This window comes from Callithrix jacchus, chromosome 13 (genome assembly GCF_049354715.1).
Source record: "Callithrix jacchus isolate 240 chromosome 13, calJac240_pri, whole genome shotgun sequence".
In the NCBI taxonomy this organism is placed as follows: domain Eukaryota; kingdom Metazoa; phylum Chordata; class Mammalia; order Primates; family Cebidae; genus Callithrix; species Callithrix jacchus.
Genome location: NC_133514.1, coordinates 120,771,851 through 120,792,756, shown reverse-complemented (window position 1 = coordinate 120,792,756; position 20,906 = coordinate 120,771,851).

Genomic DNA, 20,906 nt, shown 5'->3' with positions numbered 1-20,906 from the left:
CCTGAGTTTTCCCATCAGCAAAAAAGTTAAAGCAAAGCAGCGTCTCCTTCTCCTGGTTGCTGTGAGGCCTGAGCCGCTTAACAGAGGCGAAGGCAGAACAGTGGCGAGAGGGAGCAAGTGCGGGGTGCGTGGGAACCACGTGTCTTGGAATCTCTGTGTGTGTGGATCACTGCCCTCCTTATGCCCTTGTTTCCCATCTGAAAAATGAGCTGGTTGTGCAATTCCCTCCAGAATCAAAATTTTCTAAGATTTTCAAAAACAGCTCAATGAATCCACGGAATTAAAGTTTAATCCTGTTTTCATATTGCATTTTAAATTAAGCATGTGGGTCACGGTACATGATGTCTGGACCTCGCCTGTCTTGCAAATCCCTTTTCTCCGCATCTCCACTCCCTGCCAAGGCTCCAGTCAAACAGGACCACGGGCTCTGGCCAGCTCCGCACCGGGGTCCCGCCATTCTCATTCTGGTCCTTTCTCTTCTCCTGTCTCTACCTATGGAACCCTTTCTCAATTGTGAAGACCTCCGAGGGCGCCCACAGCTGTGACAGCTCAGGTGGAACTCCTCACGGTGGCTCCTGGACCCCCATCACCTCTTCACTTGCCTGCTGGCCCCTCTCCTGTGACGCTCTTCTCTGCTTGCTCCTGGGGAGCCTTCCTGGCCTTCAGCCTGTTTCTTAGGCTGACCTGGCTCTGGCTCACATCCTCTCAAGGGGCTGGCATTCTCCTTTTCTTTGGCTTGGATGGTCTTCCCTAGTAACTTCTTATGGCTGATTCTTATCTACAGGCTCAAGGCCAAGTATCAACTCCTTGGAGAAGTCTTTCCCAACTGCCCACCCAGTGTTCTCAGTAGCACAATCAGAGGGCTGTATGTCCCTGGCCCTCTCTGCAGCTGATCGCCACAATCAGAGGGCTGCATGTCCCTGACCCTCTCTGCAGCTGATCGCCACAATCAGATGGCTGCATGTCCCTGGCCCTCTCTGCAGCTGATCGCCACAATCAGATGGCTGCATGTCCCTGGCCCTCTCTGCAGCTGATCGCCACAATCAGATGGCTGCATGTCCCTGACCCTCTCTGCAGCTGATCGCCACAATCAGAGGGCTGCGTGTCCCTGGCCCTCTCTGCAGCTGATCGCCACAATCAGAGGGCTGCGTGTCCCTGGCCCTCTCTGCAGCTGATCGCCGCAATCAGAGGGCTGCATGTCCCTGGCCCTCTCTGCAGCTGATCGCCGCAATCAGAGGGCTGCATGTCCCTGGCCCTCTCTGCAGCTGATTGCCGCAATCAGAGGGCTGCATGTCCCTGGCCCTCTCTGCAGCTGATCGCCGCAATCAGAGGGCTGCATGTCCCTGGCCCTCTCTGCAGCTGATCGCCGCAATCAGAGGGCTGCATGTCCCTGACCTTCTCTGCAGCTGATCGCCGCAATCAGAGGGCTGCATGTCCCTGACCTTCTCTGCAGCTGATCGCCACAATCAGAGGGCTGCATGTCCCTGGCCCTCTCTGCAGCTGATCGCCACAATCAGAGGGCTGCATGTCCCTGGCCCTCTCTGCAGCTGATCGCCACAATCAGATGGCTGCATGTCCCTGGCCCTCTCTGCAGCTGATCGCCACAATCAGATGGCTGCATGTCCCTGACCTTCTCTGCAGCTGATTGCCGCAATCAGAGGGCTGCATGTCCCTGGCCCTCTCTGCAGCTGATCGCCACAATCAGAGGGCTGCATGTCCCTGGCCCTTTCTGCAGTGGACTTCTGAAACCACGGTTTTGCTGTCCATTGTGGAGCTCTCTTGCTGGTAGGGACTCTGGTCTCCTTGCTCAGCCCTGGACTTGCTGACCGGACCAGCTCCTGCCACATAGCCGCACACTGAATATTTGTTGAATAAAGAATGCCTAGTCTAAATGAATGCTCTCTCCTCAAAGAAGCCTCAGCTCTTTATGGATGTAAAGTGGAAGAAGAGAATGACATGGAAAATGGACAAGCAACCCAAGTCAGTATGACGCAGAGGCTCCCAGCAAAAGCAACCCAAGTCAGTATGACGCAGAGGCTCCCAGCAAAAGCAACCCAAGTCAGTATGACGCAGAGGCTCCCAGCAAAAGCAACCCAAGTCAGTATGACGCAGAGGCTCCCAGCAAGGGCTGAGCTGCAGCACACAGCACTCTTTCCTGAGCGACGCACTGGGGTCCCTGTATCAGCTGGTTCCTGACTCTACCTCTTCAGTCTCATCTTTGCCCCCCACAGCCCCTCCTTTCCCTGATCTCCATTCCCTTCCTTTCTTCTTGTTAAACGGTCTTTCAAGTTTGCATAACAGTATGGCAAATAATAGGACACATATAATCAACTCCGGCTTTGTTAAATATAATATTCTGCTCTGCTTTCTTGTGAGATTTTCCTTTCCATGTTCATTTTTAGTTTTCAATAATAAAGCAGACAATTATACATCTCTCCGTGTTCCCATCCTCGATTTCAATTCTTTCACCTGGGGTAGCCGCTCCTGAGCTTTGCTGATTCTCAGTCCCAACCGCAGTGTGAATTTTGTGCTACGCATCTGTATATCCCTTAATGATGTGGCACGATGTTACGTGTTTGTAAAGTTTTTATAAATGTGATTAGTTCACCCACTGTCTGTTTTTACGGTACTTCTGACATTTGTCCAGGTCGATGTGGGTAGCGCAGGAGCTCACTGCTTTGCAAGCCTATGTACCATTTCATCACATAAATCCAACAGCATCGACTGATTCTGCTTTTGATAGAAATGTACTTAAAAATTCATTGCAAATAATGCTGTTACAAATAATTTTGTAGGGGTAGCTTTTGCACACGTGGGGTATTTTTTCTAAGACATACAGGTTGTAGCTGCATTTGGGTCACCTGCAACACTAGGACATATGTGCCTGCAGCGGACATTGCTGAATCCCTTCCAAGGCTCCAGCTCGTGTCCATACACTACATGGGACTGTGGAGATGCATCGTGCATCTCTTCGTTTGTTCAGATACCGTAATATTTCAAATAATGTTTCACTTAAAAAAACCTTTTCTTTGATTTATTCTTAGTTACTTCATAATTATAACGTTACTGTAAATTAGACTTTCAAAGTTGACCTCTTAATTGTTTGTAGATGGTTTATAGCACCTACAATTCCAGAACTGCCTTATTATTTATTCATTTATTTTTGAAAAATGTGAGACAGGGTCTTGCTTTGTCACCCAGGCTGGAGTGCAGTGGTGTGATCACAGCTCACTGCAGCCTCGACGTCCTAGGCTAAAGTGATCTTCCTGACCCAGCACCCCTGGGTACCTGGGACTGCAGACTACAGACATATGCCACCATGCCTGGCTAACTTTTCCTTCCTGTTGCTGTTGTTTTAGAGATGAGAATCTCACTTTGTTGCCCGGGCTGGACTTAAACTCCTGGACCCAAGGGCTCTGCTCACCTCAGCCTCCTCCCAAAATGCTGGGATTACAGGCATGAGTCACTGCACCTAACTTATTTCTAATAACTTGTTTGTAGAATCTCTTGACCCTAAAATGTCCTATCACCTCAAAATAACACATTTTTTTCAGTCTTTCCAATTCATAACCCTTTCATTTGCTTTCTGGTAAACAGATTTACTTCCCCAGTACACACTGAGGTCGTAACAACGAAGAATCTCATTTTGTACGATTTTAAAGAGGGTGCTGAAAATACGTTGCAACTAACAAATTGCATTTATTAACTAATAAATGTTAACTACCAAAACCCTATGGCAATCTTGGTACAGGGCAGTGAACCAATTTTGGTAGTTAACGTTTATTCGGCTGAGAATGTTTCTTCTAGTTCTATAAGTTTCGTTACTTTTGCATGGTCAATTTGATCGAAGTTTGAATTTTAGCAAATTTTTTATGACTCGATAGGTAATTTTAGATTTTTTTCTCTTTTAATTTATGAATTTTATATTAAGCCATTCTTGCATCTCTGGAGTGAACCTAACTTGGTCATGAGGTAACTTTTTAATAGAAAAAAAGCTGGAATTATTGATATTTTAATTAGGATGTTTGTGTCTATGTTTATTAATCAACATTGGCCTATGGTCTCCCTCTGTCATCCTGCCTTTGTGTGAGCTTGGCATGAAGGTTACATGGACTGCATAAAATGAGGGAAAGAGGGCCCCGTTCCCATTCTCTGGAAGAAGCGATGCAGGCTTGTAAAACCTGTGTCTTGAATGCTTGGTGGACGTTCTCTGTGAAACTTTGTGAGTAGCTGGTTGTTTTCGCTGTGTGTGTTTGTTTTGTTGTTGTTTTGGTGATAGATTTTTTAATAGACTTTTATGTTTGTAATGATTCTTACATCCAATTACATTTTATAATTGTTCTTAACTGTAGGAAATTATCGATTCATTGGGTATTGCCTTTTTATCTAAACTTTCAGATTTCTTGACATACAAGCATGTGTTTTATTCTCTTATGATGGCCTGAGCCTCTGCTGTCTGTGCATGTGTGTGTGTCTGTGTGTGTGTGTGTGTATTTCTTTTCATACCTAATGATGGTGTTTCTATGCTTTCTTTTCTTCTTTGATCAAACTTTTACTGTGTGTGATAATTTAATGATGCAAAGAACAGATTTATCTTTCTTGATGCTCATTTGTTTTCCATGTCACTGAGTTTTACTCTGAGCTACAGGATTGCTTTTACCTTCCGCTCTCGGTGCCTTTGTCTTCCTGTGACAAGGCTTCTATGGCTGAGCTGCACGCGGGCTGCAGTCTGCTAATGTAAACTTTCGTGGCTGCGTTCCCTCTCAGTACTGCTTTACGTTCATATAAAACGTTTCGGTTGAACGTTCACTGTCGTTCCATCCCAAATGTTTTCTGATTTCCAGATGATCTCTATCATTGCTGTGGTACTTCTAAGTTACTTAGAAGTGAATTTTAAATTTCCAAATAAATGACATTTAAAATTTTTGATTTATTAGATTATTTGGTAGAATGTGCTTCGTATTTTATCAGTTCTTTGGCCCAGTACATAATCAATTTTATAAATATTCTATGTATGCCTGCAAAGATTGTGCATTTTTTCAATTGTTGAGTGCAATGCCTTAGGCATGTCCATTAAATCAAGTCTGATAAATGTTTTGTTGAAGTCTCCTCTAGATATACCATTTTTTGGGTCTATTACACCTATCACTTATCAACAAAAGAGTGATAAATTATACTCCTGTGATTATAGAGGTTTCAATGTTTCTTTGTGTCTATTACTTTTCTTTATATATTAGAAGCTGTTACAAGGTAAAGGAAAGCAGGATGATCATATCTTCCTAGTGAAGCGTTCCATTTATCATTCAATGGCAACCATTTTTAATATTGAGGTCTGTTGTGTAATATTGAAATAGCTCACAAGCTTTTTATATAATTAGAATTTCTTGCCTACTGTTCCATGTATAATGTAGTTATACATTATACCTTTGTCTACTGGTTTACCTTAAATATTTAAAAATATTCTTGACCCAAGCAGGTTTAAATATAAGCACAGCTCTACCTCATCTCTCATACATCTCTCATGCCCTCCTCCTAAGTCCTATTTTCTAGTATTTGGGTCCACCTGTGTGTATGATCTGGAAACCGTCACCATTGCTGTTACCAACGCTGTTTCGTGCAGTTAGAGCTTACCAAGACGAACTCATCTGCTTGCACATTTTCTGGTCATGATTCCTTTCTTTATCATCCTGTTTTATTTCTCTGGAATCGGATTCCTTCCCCCGATCAATCCTTTGGTAGTTCTCGTCACTGTGTTAGTAGTAAACATCTCAGTCCTACCATATGTTTTGGAAAATTATTTAAGGTTTTGGAGATAGATTTTGCCATCTGTAAAGTGGGGAGGAGCGTGGTCCCTTTCCTGTGAATGGAAGGTGTGCTCTGCGTCAGCACCCGGAGCAGAATCTGAATCGCTTGAACCAGGAGGCAGAGGTTGCAGTGAGCAGAGACTGCACCACTGCCCTCCAGGCTGGGTAACAAAAGCAAGACTCAGTCTCCAAAAAAAAAAAAAACGTACGTGAAATCTTTAAAATTCAATGGGATGAGAATATGGTTTCTGGTTGCCTTTGCTTTGCATAATAAGTAAATAAATAAATCACAAAATTAACCAGGTACACAAATGCAGATCCAAGAAAAATGTATTACCTCATCCCAATCACAGGTCCTTTCTGCTGTGGTGCTTTGGTGCTCCTTTTCAAGTACAGCTAAATCAGCAGGAAAAGATGTAACATCTGCTTTGAGGCGCTGAGGCAAACCCACAGCAGGAAACGTAAGGAAGCTTTGCCAAAATGGGCTCGTTCTCTCCTTCACGGATGAAACCAGCCACCGCAACTGCCCTTACTTTCAAAGCAGAGTGGCACATTGATTGCCGCCCTGATGTGCAATATTTAAATTGCCATCCTACCAGAGTGATACACGGGCCTGGTGAGTTTGGCATATTATTTTTCATACTGAACTTGCTTGGTTTTCTCAGTGCTAAAAGCGATTTATTTCAAATAAGAGGAAAAAAACATTAATTTCAAGTAAGAGTTTTATCCCAGTTCCTGTGTTTATTTGGTAGCATTTCCTGCATGCCCAGTGTGAACAGGAAGGACGAAGAGATGACAGGCACTGAGTGACCCTCGGCGTCCAACCGGCTCTGTTCAGCAGGGCGGTTTTCATGTTTTCAAACGTAGGCCAAGTGCTGAGAACCAAAGCTGTGATTTTAGATTTAACACGAAACACGTTTTCCAATCCTGTTGGTGAATATCTCACAATGTTACAGGAAACTTCAAAAATCATGATCCCCCAACACGACTGAAGTTCCGTCTGCACCCTTGGAATTCAGGGGTGACAATGGAAGACGTATGCCTTTGAAGCATTTCCCCTCGCAAGGCAGGAGAGCCTGAAGTGAAACTCCAAGACACTCTTCTCAACATTTATAAATTTGAACTAAAAAGTGATATAAGAAGTAAACTGAGCTGGTAAATACAAAAAAAATACACTCACCACCTTTATATCCTTACCTCTGTGAACCTTAGTTGGCTTTTTTTTATTTTTATTTTTTTGAGATGGAGTTTTGCTCTTGTTACCCAGGCTGGAGTGCAATGGCGCGATCTCGGCTCACTGCAACCTCTGCCTCCTGGGTTCAGGCAATTCTCCTGCCTCAGCCTCCCGAGTAGCTGGGATTACAGGCACACACCACCATGCCCAGCTAATTTTTTGTAATTTTAGTAGAGACGGGGTTTCACCATGTTGACCAAGATGGTCTCGATCTGTTGACCTCGTGATCCACCCGCCTCGGCCTCCCAAAGTGCTGGGATTACAGGCTTGAGCCACTGTGCCCGGCCCAGTTCCTTTAATTCTTACGTCTGTTGTTGTGGATGAAGATGAAATGCAGCCAGCTGTAGGTGAATACACGGCGTCCGCGTGCTTTCCTGGGCTCGGGTCAAACTTTACGTTTAATAAAACAGGCACATCACTTTTCGTAATAAATAAGTCTAACAAAAAGAGTTATTATAAAAATCAAACATAAAATAAATTAAAAAACAAAATACAAAATATAACGGACTTAGAAACGCGATTGCCTTTCAACCTGACTCTCTCACACTTGTCCGGACCAGGACGATAGAAATACATGATATTCATAGGTCTTAAATTACAAAATTTAATTTATTTTCTTCTTTTTAAAAAACGTTCTGGTTCTAAGCACCAGTCAAATTAATTTTCTCTTTTTCTTTCTAACTTTTATTTTAGGTTCAGGGCACAGCTGCAGGTTTGTTCCACAGCTGAATTGCGTGTTGTGGGGATTTCGTGTACAGAGAGTTCAGTCACCCAGGTAATTAGTGTAATGCCTGACAGGTAGCTTTTCAATCCTTACCCTTCTTTGCCTGTCTCCCTCCAACAGGCCCTTGTGTCTGTTGTTCCCTTCTCTGTGTCCATGTGTGCTCAACATCTAACTCCCACTGATAAGTCAGAACATGTGGCACATGGTTTCTGTTCCTGTATTGGTTCACTTAGGATAATGGCCTCCAGCTCTGTCCATGTTGCTGCAAAGGCCAGGATCTCATTGTTCATGGCTGCGTAGTATTCCATGGTGTACTGTACCACATTTCCTTTATCCAGTGAGCATAATGGCCATGTAGGTTGATTCCGTGTCTTTCCTCTTGTGAATAGGGCTGAGATGAACACACATGTGTATGTGTCTTTGTGGCAGAAAAGTTTATATTCCTTATATGCCCAGTAATGGAATGGTGGGGTCGAATTCAAAACGAAGAAGACATGTGCACGTATGTGTTCCCTTTTCTCTGTAATCTGGCAAGCATCTGTTATTTTTTGACTTTGTAGTAATAGCCATTCTGACTGGTGTGAGAAGGTATGTCACTGTGGTTTTGATTTGCATTTCTCTACTGACTAGGGAGACAGCATTTTTTTCATATGCTTACCGGCCGTGTGTGTGTCTTCCTTGAGGTGTGTGTGTTCATGTCCTTTGCCCATTTTTTAATTGTAGTTGTTTGCTTTTTGCTTATGTTCCTCATAGATTCTCGACATTACACATTTGTCAGATGCATAGTTTGCAAATATTTTCTCCCATTCTGTAGGTTGTCTGTTTATTGATAACTTCTTATTAAATTAAGAAATTAATATGCATTCACACATCTTTTTTTAAAATTTTACTTTAGGGTCTGGGGTACATGTGCAGGTCATCAGGGTTATTGCATAGGTGCATACATAATAGGTGGTTTGCTGCCTCTATTCCCCCTATATCTGGCATTTCTCCCCATGTTATCCCTCCCCACCTTCCCTAACCCCCGCTGTCCCTCCCCAGCCCCCCTCAACTGCCCCCAGTGTGTGATGCTCCTCTCCCTGAGTCCATGTGTTCTCATTGTTTAACACCCACCTATGAGTGAGAACATGTGGTGTTTGGTTTTCTGTTCTTGTGTCAGTTTGCTGAGAATGATGGTTTTCAGATTCATCCAAGTCCCTACAAAGGACTCGAACTCATCATTTTTTTTATGGTTGCGTAGTATTCCATGGTATATGTGTGCCACATTTTCTTTGTCCAGTCTATCATTGATGGGCATTTGGTTGGTTCCAGGTCTTTGCTATTGTACACAGGGCTGCAATGAACATAAGTGTGCATGCGTCTTTACAGTAGAAGGATTTATAGTCTTTTGGATATATACCCTATAATGGGATTGCTGGGTCAAATGGAATTTCTATTTCTGGGTCCTTAAGAAATTGCCACATTGTCTTCCACAATGGTTGAACTAATTTACACTCCCACCAGCAGTGTAAAAGTGTTCCTTTTTCTCCACATCTTCTCCAGCATCTGTTGTCTCCAGATTTTTTAATGATCGCCATTCTAACTGACATGAGATGGTATCTCAATGTGGTTTTGATTTGCATTTCTCTGATGACCAGTGGTGATGAGCATTTTTTCATATGTGTGTTGGCCTCATACATGTCTTCTTTTGAAAAGTATCTGTTCATATCCTTCTCCCACTTTTGAATGGGGTTGTTTGTTTTTTTCTTGTATATTTGTTTTAGTTCTTTGTAGATTCTGGATATTAGCCCTTTTTCAGATGGGTAGACTGTGAAAATTTTTTCCCATTCCATTGGTTGCTGATTCGCTCTAATGATGTTTTTTGTTGTTGTTTTTGCTGTACAGAAGCTCTGAATTTTAATTAGATCCCATTTGTCTATTTTGACTATTGTTGCCATTGCTTTTGGTGTTTTAGTCATGAAGTCCTTGCCTATGCCTATGTCCTGGATGGTTTTGTCTAGGTTTTCTTCTAGTGTTTTTATGCTGTTAGGTTTTATCTTTAAATCTTTAATCCATCTGGAGTTAATTTTAGTGTAAGATGACAGTTTTTGCTTTCTGCACATTGCTAGTTAGTTTTCCCAACACCATGGATTCCTTTCCCCATTGCTTGTTTTTTTCAGGTTTGTCAAAGATCAGTTGGTTGTAAATATGTGGTGTTGCTTCTGAGGCCTCTGTTCTGTTCTATTGGTCTATGTTTCTGTTTTGGTACCAGTACCATGCTGTTTTGATTACTATAGCCTTGTAGTATAGTTTGAAGTCCAGCAATGTGATGCTTCTGGCTTTGTTCTTTTTGCTTAGAATTGTCTTGGCTATGTGGGCTCTCTTGTGATTCCATATAAAGTTTAAAGTGTTTTTTTCCAGTTCTGTGAAGAAGGTCATTGGTAGCTTGATGGGGATAGTATTAAATCTATAAATTACTTTGGGCAGTATAGCCATTTTCATGATATTGATTCTTCCTAATGATGAGCATAGAATGTTTTTCCATCTGTTTGTGTTCTCTCTTATTTCTTTGAGCAGTGGTTTGTAGTTCTCCTTGAAGAGGTCCTTCATATCCTTTGTTAGTTGTATTCCTAGGTATTTTATTCTCTTTGTAGCAATTGTGAATGGCAGTTCGTTCTTGATTTGGCTCTGTTTGTCTGTTATTGGTATATAGGAATGCTTGTGATTTCTGCACATTGATTTTGTATCCTGAGACTTTGCTGAAGTTGCTTATCTATTTGAGAAGATTTGGGGCTGAGACAATGGGGTCTTCTAAATATACAATCATGTGATCTGCAACTATATCAGACAATACTAACTCATTTTCTGAGACCAACATCATCCTGATACCAAAACCAGGCAGAGACTCAACTAAAAAAGAAAACTTCAGGCCAATATCCATGATGAACATCGATGCAAAAATCTCTTTTTGTATTGTTTGATATCATTTCAGAAGAAATGGAACCAGCTTCTCTTTGCACGTCTGGTAGAATTTGGCTGTGAACTCATCAGGACCTGGACTTTTTTTGGTTGGTAGGCTATTGATTGCTGCCTCAACTTCAGCCCTAGTTATTGGTCTATTAAGGGTTTCAACTTCCTTCTGTTTTAGTCTTGGTAGAGTACAAGCATCCAGGAATTTATCCACTTCTTCCTGATTTACTGGTTTATATGCATAGAGCTGTTTGTAGTAGTCTCTGATGGTAGTTTGTATTTCTGTGAGATCAGTGGTGATATCCCCTTTCTCTTTTTTATTGCATCTATTTGATTCTTCTCTCTTTTCTTTTTTATTAGTCTGGCTAGCAGTCTGTCTATGTTGATCTTTTCAAAAAACCAGCTCCTGGATTTATTGATTTTTTGAAGTGTTTTTTGTGTCTCTATCTCCTTCAATTTTTGTGTCTGTATCTCCTTCAGTTCAGCTCTGATCTTAGTTATTTCTTGTCTTCTGCTAGCTTTTGATTTTTTTTAATCTTTATCCTCTAGCTCTTTCAATTTTGATGATAGGGTGTCAATTTTAAATATTTCCTTGTTTCTCATGTGGGCATTTATTGCTATATATTCCCCTCTTGACACTGCTTTAAAGGTGTCCCAGAGATTCTGGCAAGTTGTGTCTTCATTCTGATTGGTTTTGAAGAATATCTTTATTTCTGCCTTCATTTCATTGTCCAGTCGACACTCAGAAGCAAGTTGCTCAGTTTCCTAGTGGTTGTGTGTTTCTGGATCCTGAGTTCTGGTCTGATTGCGCTGTGGTCTAATAGACTGTTATGATTTCTGTTCTTTTGCATTTGCTGAGGAGTGATTTGCTTTTAATTATATGGTCAATTTTGGAGTAAGTGTGATGTGGCACTGAGAAAAAATATGTATTCTGTGGATTTGGGGTGGAGAGTTCTGTATATGTCTATTAGGTCTGCTTGGTCCAGCTCTGCATTCATGTCCTGGATGTCGTTGTTAATTTTCTGTCTTGTTGATCTGTCTAATATTGACAATGCTGTGTTGAAATCTCCCACTATTATTGTGTGGGAGTCTAAAGCTCAGGTTGTTAAGAACTTGCTTTATGTATCTGGGTGCTCCTGTATTGGGTGCGTATATATTTAGGATCATTAGCTCTTCTTGTTGCATTGGTCCTTTACCATTATGTAATGCCCTTCTTTGTCTCTTTTGATCTTTGCTGGTTTGAAGTCCATTATAGCAGACAATAGGATTGCAATCCCTGCTTTTTTTTGTTCTCCATTTACTTGGCAAATCTTCTTTCATCCCTTTATTTTAGCCAATGTGTGTCTTTGTATGTGAGATGGGTTTTCTGAATACAGCACACTGATGGGTTCTGACTTTTTATCCAGTTTGCCAGTCTGTGTCTTTTGATTGGGACATTTAGGCCATTTACATTCAATGTTAATATTGTTATGTGTGAAGTTGATCCTGCCATTTTGTTGCTGGCTGGTTTTCTTTCCCATTAGTTCACTCATTTTTTTTTTCATTGCATTTTTGGTCTTTGCCACTGGTTTGCTTTTGCAGTGACTGGTTCTTGTTCCTTTCAGTGCTTAGTGTTTCTTTCGGGAGCTCTTGTAGGTGGGTCTGGCGGTGACAAAATCTCTCAGTAATTGCTTGTCCATAAAGGATTTTATCTCTCCTTGACTTATAAAGCTTAGTTTGGCTGGATATGAGATTCTGGGTTGAAAGTTCTTTTCTTTAAGGATGTTGAATATTGGCCCCCACTCTCTTCTGGCTCGTAGGGTTTCTGCTGAGAGCTCTGCCATGAATCTGATTGGCTTCCCTCTCTGGGTGATCTGACCTTTCTCTCTGGCTGCCCTTAGCATTTTTTTCCTTCATTTCGACCCTGGTGAATCTGAAAATTGTGTGCCTTGGTGTTGCTCTTCTTGAGGAATATCTTTGTGAAGTTCCCTGCATTTCTTGGATTTGAATGTTGGACTGCCTTGCTAGGCAGGGGAAGTTCTTCTGGATAATATCCTGGAGCATATTTTCCAGCTTAGATTCATTCTCCCAGTCATATTGAGGTACACCAATCAAGCATAGTAGGTCTTTTCACATAATCCCATATTTCTTGGAGGCTTTATTCATTTATTTTCACTCTTTTTTCTCTTGTCTTGCTTTTCTTTTATTTCATTGAGTTGATCTTCAGTCTCTGATATCCTTTCTTCTGCTTAATTGATTCAGCTATTAAAACATGTATTTGCTTCACGTAGTTCTTGTGCTGTGTTTTTCAGCTCAATCAAGTCGTTGTTCTTCTCTAAGCTGGTTATTCTAGTTAGCATTTCGTCTACCTTTTTCAAGGTTTTTGGTTTCTTTGCATTGAGTTAGAATGTGTTCCTTTAGTTTAGAAAAGTTTGTTTTTATCCACCTTCTGAAGCCAGTTTCTGTCAATTCATCACACTCTTTCTCGGTCATGTTGTGTTCTCGTGTTGTTGAGGAGTTGTGATCCCTTGAAGGAGAAGAGGTGTTCTGGTGTTTGATGGTTTCATCTTTTTTTGCACTGTTTTTTCCCCCATCTTTGTGGATTTACCTGGCTGTGGTCTCAGGGAGCTGCTTGATGAGGTCGCTTGTCTGCCTGTGGAGGGCTATTGGGTTTCTAGGGACTCCTTCAGGTTACTAGGTAAGCTTCCTGTGTCTTTTTTGTTTACACTGGGAGGTTAGGCTGTCTCTTCCACTGACCTGGAGGAGTGGCTGGGTGGTTGCTATGTAGGCTTACTGTGTTTTTGTTAAAACATGAAGCCTAGTCCCGCCTCTTTAATGATGGGTTGTGTCTTTCCTCTATAGGACCGGATTATTCAGGGTTCAGCTCAGACTGGGGCACTGGTTGCACAACCCACTAGTTAGTGCTTCAGCCCTCTGGGGTTTGTCGGGGAGTGTAGGGACCCACCCAGCCTCACCGTGTGTCTCCCCGCTTTCAGCTCCCTCTCTCTCTGGGCAGGGGGAGGGGGCAATAGCTCAGTCCGCAGGCTCTCCCGGCCGGCTTATGGGCTTATGCGTTTGCTTAGGTCTGCGCCACAATCCGGGACACCATCCTGGATTATTATTCAACTCTGCGCTTGTAACTCCCGGTGCTTGCCTGGCAAAGATCCCCTGTTCTGTGTATTGCTGAGGCTTTGGGGGGAAGCGCTGTATCTGCACTGGAATGCCAGAGGGGGAGTCCCTGACTCGCAGGTCAGACGCACTTTCTGCGTGAAGCAGCACCCCTCCCCACCTCAGTCTGCCCTTCCTGGGCTTTGCTCACCGTCTGTCTGACCAGAGCCCTTGAAATGCACCTGGAACTTTGGTTGGAGCTAGGAGATCTCTCCATTTCTGCGTCTCTCTGGCTGGGTGTTGTGCACGGGAGTTGTGTCTATCTGCATCTCTCTGGCTGGGTGTTGTGCACGGAGTTGTGTCTATTTGGCCATCTTGACTCTGCTTTGCATTCACACATCTTGAAGTGAAGAAAGAGGTTTTATTTTTCCCTTGTAAGGAAATACATATCAATCACTCGTTCTGGAAGTTTTTGTCAATTTTTCTAATAATTATTGAGTTTTTGAATATTTCCCATGTGACACATTATATACGTCTTCAGATACAACATCAAACTCACACATGTGCTGGTGGCGGATTCTCATAGGAGAATTACAGAAAGAGCATGGTGCCTGGATGGTTGCGGTTAATATTGATTTAGAAGCTCTGTGGAAAAGGCTGCCGGCATGAGTCCTTAACATTTTATGCCCGAATCCACGTGGACAACCCACTCACCATCAAAGTGCTGCAGGATCCAGGGAGAGCATGGGTGAGCTCCAGGCCCCCTCTTCTCTGGAAGTTGCCTCCCAGGTGTCAGGGGGTGGCTGCTCATGGCCTGGTCCAGACCCTGCCGTCTGATGCAATGACTAGATAACCAGACCGGGTCCATGAGGGAGTGACTTCTCAGTCACCCAGCAAGGGGGCAGGGAAAGGGGGTCTGAAGGCTGATGTGTTTGCACGCATGTGCCTGTGTGTGCGTTTGTGAACCAGGACAAGTGAACACGGGGACTCGGCTGGGTGAGGATTGAGGAACCTCCATCGGCTTGCGGAGAAGAGATGAAAATGCAGCTGGCTCAGTGTTTTGTGAATGCCTGACTGCGGAAAGAATTAAAAAACCACCTTCTGATGAGCTTCTGTCATTTAAGTCTCTAACCAGGGACCCATGTGGACATTGGTTTTCCCAATCTCTTTTGAGAAAAGAGACTGAGGCCTCCCTTATCAAGAATGGACTCCTTCTACTGTTTCTTCCCAAGACCAGTATTTTTTTTAGGGGTTAATATACCAGGAAGAGGTCAGGGTGATTATTTAGTGGGAAAAATTGTATTTGCTCGGACTTTATTGGTTCTCTTTCAGAAATCCAACTTATTTATGACATAAGTCATTTTGGGGCAGTTGCTAGGAGTTATTTCTTTTTTATGACACTCGTGCCTGTGTGTAAAATTGTGCTATAAATGATATTGACAGTGTCATACAGTACTACTGTATTTTTTGTATGTTGTAAAACTTTGCTACTTTATGGTCAAACAAACTAAAGTTGTGACTGTCAGCTCCTCAGAAAAAACCACCAGGGCCTTTCAGGTTTTGAAGAATGCACTTAGGAGGGTGATATACAGAAGAGAACATTCCATGAAAGAGAGGAGTCACCCAAGCTTTTACTTTTACGTTTCCTCCTGGGTGCAGAATTGGTCTGGGTCATGGTCCACGTTACGCACAATAAACACCAATGTGGCAGCCACGGCGGCTTCTCCAGCGTTCTCGGTCCAGGCTACGGAGGACGTGTTCTGAGGGGCTTCCAGGGTGCCTTGTATTCCACGCGAGGTCGGAGTTAATGAGTTACTCAATCTGCTTGGACGGCCAGATACATTACCATCTTCAACATGACAACGGCTACTGGAAAACCCTGTTGACTTCTGATTTCAGGAGGAGAAACAGCTTTTCAAGTCCCCCTGGGATTTCTCCCATCAACACTTTCATCTTGGGTAGATGGGGGCTCTCGAGTCATCTCTCTGAGGTCAAGAATCCCCCAGGGCCACCTTGCATGCTGATGGGAGGGGGGAGAATCCAGAGAGGGCTGAAGGGGCCTTTCACAGTCAGCGTCTCTCTGTGTTTATCAATACAAGGAGTCCCTTTGATTACCTGTGATTTTGTGCCAATTAGTGAACTTGAACAGAGCAGTCTAAGGAAACATGGACACGTGCAAAGTGAAACACAGTTACCACAATGCTGCAGTGTGTGCACCCTGGAGTCACCCTGCTGTGTGGTTTCATGGGGTATGTCACATACTGTCCTGCACTCCACATGTGGGAGGAAGACAAGGCAGGCGAGACACTCTCCATTTTTGGAGTTGAAGAAACAGCATTGGGGGGCGTGGGTCTACTGAGTAGCACATGGCTAATAACTAGCTGGCCAGGGGCACGTGTCCATGTGTGAGTCCTCAGGGTGTCCACGCTCTGCTAGCAGGAAGGATGTGACCCCAAGGCCATCCTGAAACCTCACCGTGGCCAACTGTGGACGGTTCGCCTTCTGATCTCCAAGCCCAGCAGTGTGGGATGACCTGATTGGTCGTGCTTAACTCAGAACCTGGGGGTGGACTCAAAGTCATGCTCCTGTGGGAAGGAAAAGGGGACGCCGCGTTCTTTCGTGTTTGGAGGAACTAAGGCAGAACTGAACGGTCTGAGCCAATGAACAGTAGCCTCTCTCTGCTGACTGGGGGTGAACTGGAAATAGTGAGAATCCTTGCAGGTGTTTGGTTTGATCTGGTTATTGCGAGCAGGTTTTTGTGCCTCGGGTGCTCTGAGCGTGGGGGTGACAGGTGTGTTGCATCACATTCCCGCCATGCAGTGGAGCCAGGCTGGCAGCCGTGCCTCCTCCAGAAGGCAGCGACGCCGGCCCTGTGCGGAAAACGCGGTTTTTGCCTCCAGATCTGGAAGCAGTGGAATGTGGCTTCCACTCTCTAGGAGTGGACTTTACGTGCGAAGCTCCCGGTGACTCTGGGGCGGGGTTTTGTTGGCTCAGAGTCTTCAGTCAGGTGGGGCTCTCGGCACCTCCTGGGGCGGTGGGAGGATGAGGCAGGGTCCCTGGGACAAAAGGAGGGGAACAGAGACAAAAGGACGAAGAGGAGTTGGGTGGGGGAGGAAGGGCACGGAGAGGACAGACAAAGAGAGCTGGGGAGAAAATGAGAGAGAGAGAGAGGAGGAGCCGGAGACAGACACAGGCAGAGACAGGAGACGGGATGGAGGGAAGGAAATGAGAGGCAAGGGAGGAAGGGAGGGAGAGCCGTGCCAGCCCTGCCCTGTCTGCCATGCTCACAGACGCCAAGGCCGGGCACAGACTTCCGTGCAGCGCGGGTATTCGTTCTAGAACCTGCCCGGCTGTCCCCGCGGAGGCGAGCTCAACTTTTCTCCTCCAGTGTTTGGCTTCGCCCTCTCTCCTTGTCACTTACGGTGCCCTCGACAGCGTGGCGCGGCGCCCGCGCTCCGGAATGCCAGCCTGGCACGGAGGCACAGCCAGCAGTGGTGTAGTCTGCTAATGGCTTCTTTTCATTTCAGCCTCCCTGAGAGACCCAGTGGCAGATTGTAGACTCAATTACTCTCGTGTCAGGTGATTATCCTAGGTCTTAATGTAATCTTCCATTCACACATACCATATTTCAATTACGGCAGCCATGAGACAAGCTGCGTATTGAAATCGCCCATCACCTTATCACGGCTGAACAATGTCAACTGTAAGAGACGCCAGCTGAAGGCAATTACACATGTGTTGAGAGCCGATTATGATGACTCTCTGTGGTATTTGTGATGAGCTGGGGAATGTTCTGAAAATTTAATTTAATGACAATATGCTTGCTGTACAATCCATAACACCTCCCGAATCCAGCATGGGGCTATTAAAGCTGATGGGAGCGCATTACCGCCGCGCCAGGGCTGGGCCGGGAGGGCTGCTGGCGGCCTCCGCGGGGAGTGCGTGATTTCTGCCTCTTCTGGCGGCTGAGCAGACAGCGTCGGTTCCAGCTGCACGCGGGCCCGGGGGCCCCCGCCGCCCCGTCTCTGCGCCCGTGTCCTCCACGCCGGGGCCCTCGTCCACCCCCACCCGGGAAGGCCCGCGCGTGGCTGGGAACGGGAGGGACCCACGGGCCGCGGCCGCTGTGGACAGCGAGGCCCGCAGACAGCCGCGCTCGGGCCTGCCCAGGACCAGGGTCGCCTCGCGGGTCACAGTGCCCGGTGCCTTCGCCGCCATCTGGCAGGACCCCGAGAGGACGCGCAGGGCCCGGGATGCACCTGCCCACCCGCCGCCCCGGAGCCCACGCTCTGCGTTCAGCTGCCACGGTCCGGGCCCAGGACAGGCCTCTGCCTCGCAGGCCCCGCTAGCGCCCCTGGCCCCAGCGCTGCCCTTAGGACTGGGAATGTCACGAGCTTCCTCCCCGACCACAGGACGCTGAGATGGGTCCCAACTTCCTCCTTGACCACAGGACACTCAGATCAGTCCCAGCTTCCTCCCTGACCACAGGACACTGAGATGGGTCCCAGCCTCCTCCCTGACCACAGGATGCTCAGATCAGTCCCAGCTTCCTCCCTGACCACAGGATGCTCAGATCAGTCCCAGCTTCCTCCCTGACCACAGGATGCTCATAGGGGTCCCAGCTTCCTCCCTGACCACAGGATGCTCATAGGGGTCCCAGCTTCCTCCCTGACCACAGGATGCTCAGATCAGTCCCAGCCTCCTCCCTGACCACAGGATGCTCATAGGGGTCCCAGCTTCCTCCCTGACCACAGGACACTGAGATGGGTCCCAGCCTCCTCCCTGACCACAGGATGCTCAGATCAGTCCCAGCTTCCTCCCTGACCACAGGATGCTCATAGGGGTCCCAGCTTCCTCCCTGACCACAGGATGCTCATAGGGGTCCCAGCTTCCTCCCTGACCACAGGATGCTCAGATCAGTCCCAGCCTCCTCCCTGACCACAGGATGCTCATAGGGGTCCCAGCTTCCTCCCTGACCACAGGATGCTCATAGGGGTCCCAGCTTCCTCCCTGACCACAGGATGCTCAGATCAGTCCCAGCCTCCTCCCTGACCACAGGATGCTCATAGGGGTCCCAGCTTCCTCCCTGACCACAGGACACTGAGATGGGTCCCAGCCTCCTCCCTGACCACAGGATGCTCAGATCAGTCCCAGCTTCCTCCCTGACCACAGGATGCTCAGATCAGTCCCAGCTTCCTCCCTGACCACAGGATGCTCAGATCAGTCCCAGCTTCCTCCCTGACCACAGGATGCTCATAGGGGTCCCAGTCTCCTCCCTGACCACAGGACGCTGAGATGGGTCCCAACTTCCTCCTTGACCACAGGACACTCAGATGAATCCAAGCTTCCTCCCTGACCACAGGACACTCACATGGGTCCACATGCAGGCTGGAGGCCTGGGTGCTGGAAGGTGGGGGCAGAGAGCAGATGGGAGCGACTGGGATGGGGAGAAGGAGGAGGAGGAGAAGAGGCAGGGGAGGGCCGAGGCAGTGTGGATCCAGGGCTGCTGGGTGGATGCCCTCCGCCCTGCAGGTGCCAGGTCACGGGTAGATGCATGAGAGCTGGAGAGACCCCCACCAGCCCTGAATGCCGGCCCTGAGGCCCTGGGAGGTGCGAGCTGGAGAAAGAGGGCTGCTTGGGTGACTTCTTCCAAGTCCAAATGTTTGGCTCCTTGTACGGAGCAGCGAGGACGTAATTCCTTCAGGAATAACTCACTGTCTGGCCTTAATTCACTTATTAATTGAAACTATGGAGAAAATGGAGACGCGAACTTCATTGGTTGAAAGTGGCAGCAGTCTTGGTTCACATCAGCCCCTTGAATACAGGGACATTTTTGCTTATCTGTGGTGGTGAATACCATGACAATTATAGACAGAGCTTTTCCTTGCTTAGCTCATCAGCTATTATTAGTGCATTGTATGTGTGGCCTAAGGCAATTCTTCCAGTGTGGCTCAGGAAGCCAAAATGTTGAACACGCCTGGTTGCATGAAGAATATTTTAAAAATATGAGCTCATTGGCCCAGCACAGTGGCTCATGCCTATAATCCCAGTGCTTTGGGAAGGCTGAGGCAGGTGGATCCCTTAAGGTCAGGAGTTCAAGACCAACCTGGTCAACATGACAAAAGCCCATCTCTCCTAAAAATCAAAACTTAGCCAGGAGTGGTGATGCACACCTGTCATCCCGGCCACTTGGGAGGCTGAGGCAGGAGAATTGTTGAACCCTGGAGGAGGAGGTTGCACTGAGCTGAAACCACGCTGCTGCACCCCAGCCTGGACAACAGAGCCAGATCTTATCTCAAAAAAAAGAAAAAGCTCATTGATTGAAGAATATGTGCATTCCATGGCTCTGTCATCAGCATTTTAAGTCTTCAGACTAATTTTAGCTACCTGCTATTATAAATGGGTTAAATGGGTGCATACTTCAAATATATTTTAACAGCGTATTTTTTAATAGAGAATTAAAAAAAATTAGACTATTTAGGGTTTGATTTTTTAAATACAAAATCACATGTGACAACCGCCACATAAATTGTAATCCTCATCCCTGGTTCAGTTTTCTCTACACAGTGTTTCTGTCACCGAATAATGTGAATATTTTCTTTGTTATTTTGTCATTTATCTCACCTGAGTTTAGTAGTGTGAAGACAGCTTATATTTGCCGATGTTTTCACCATGCAATGTAGATACGTGCCACCTGTGTGAAGACAGCTTATATTTGCCGATGTTTTCACCATGCAATGTAGATACGTGCCACCTGTGTGAAGACAGCTTATATTTGCCGATGTTTTCACCATGCAATGTAGATACGTGCCACCTGTGTGAAGACAGCTTATATTTGCCGATGTTTTCACCATGCAATGTAGATACGTGCCACCTGTGTGAAGACAGCTTATATTTGCCGATGTTTTCACCATGCAATGTAGATACGTGCCACCTGTTTGAGAGCGGATGCGTGCATCCCTGCATGTAAGTCCCCTCTTACTTAATGTGGCCTCGTACTTCGATCTGTGCAGTGGAAACGTGCTTTGGTGTTAGACGTTTTCCTTGCTCAGTAACTGCCCCCGTCAATTATCCTGACCGTCGTTCTGTTAAAATGCACACTCTTGAAAAC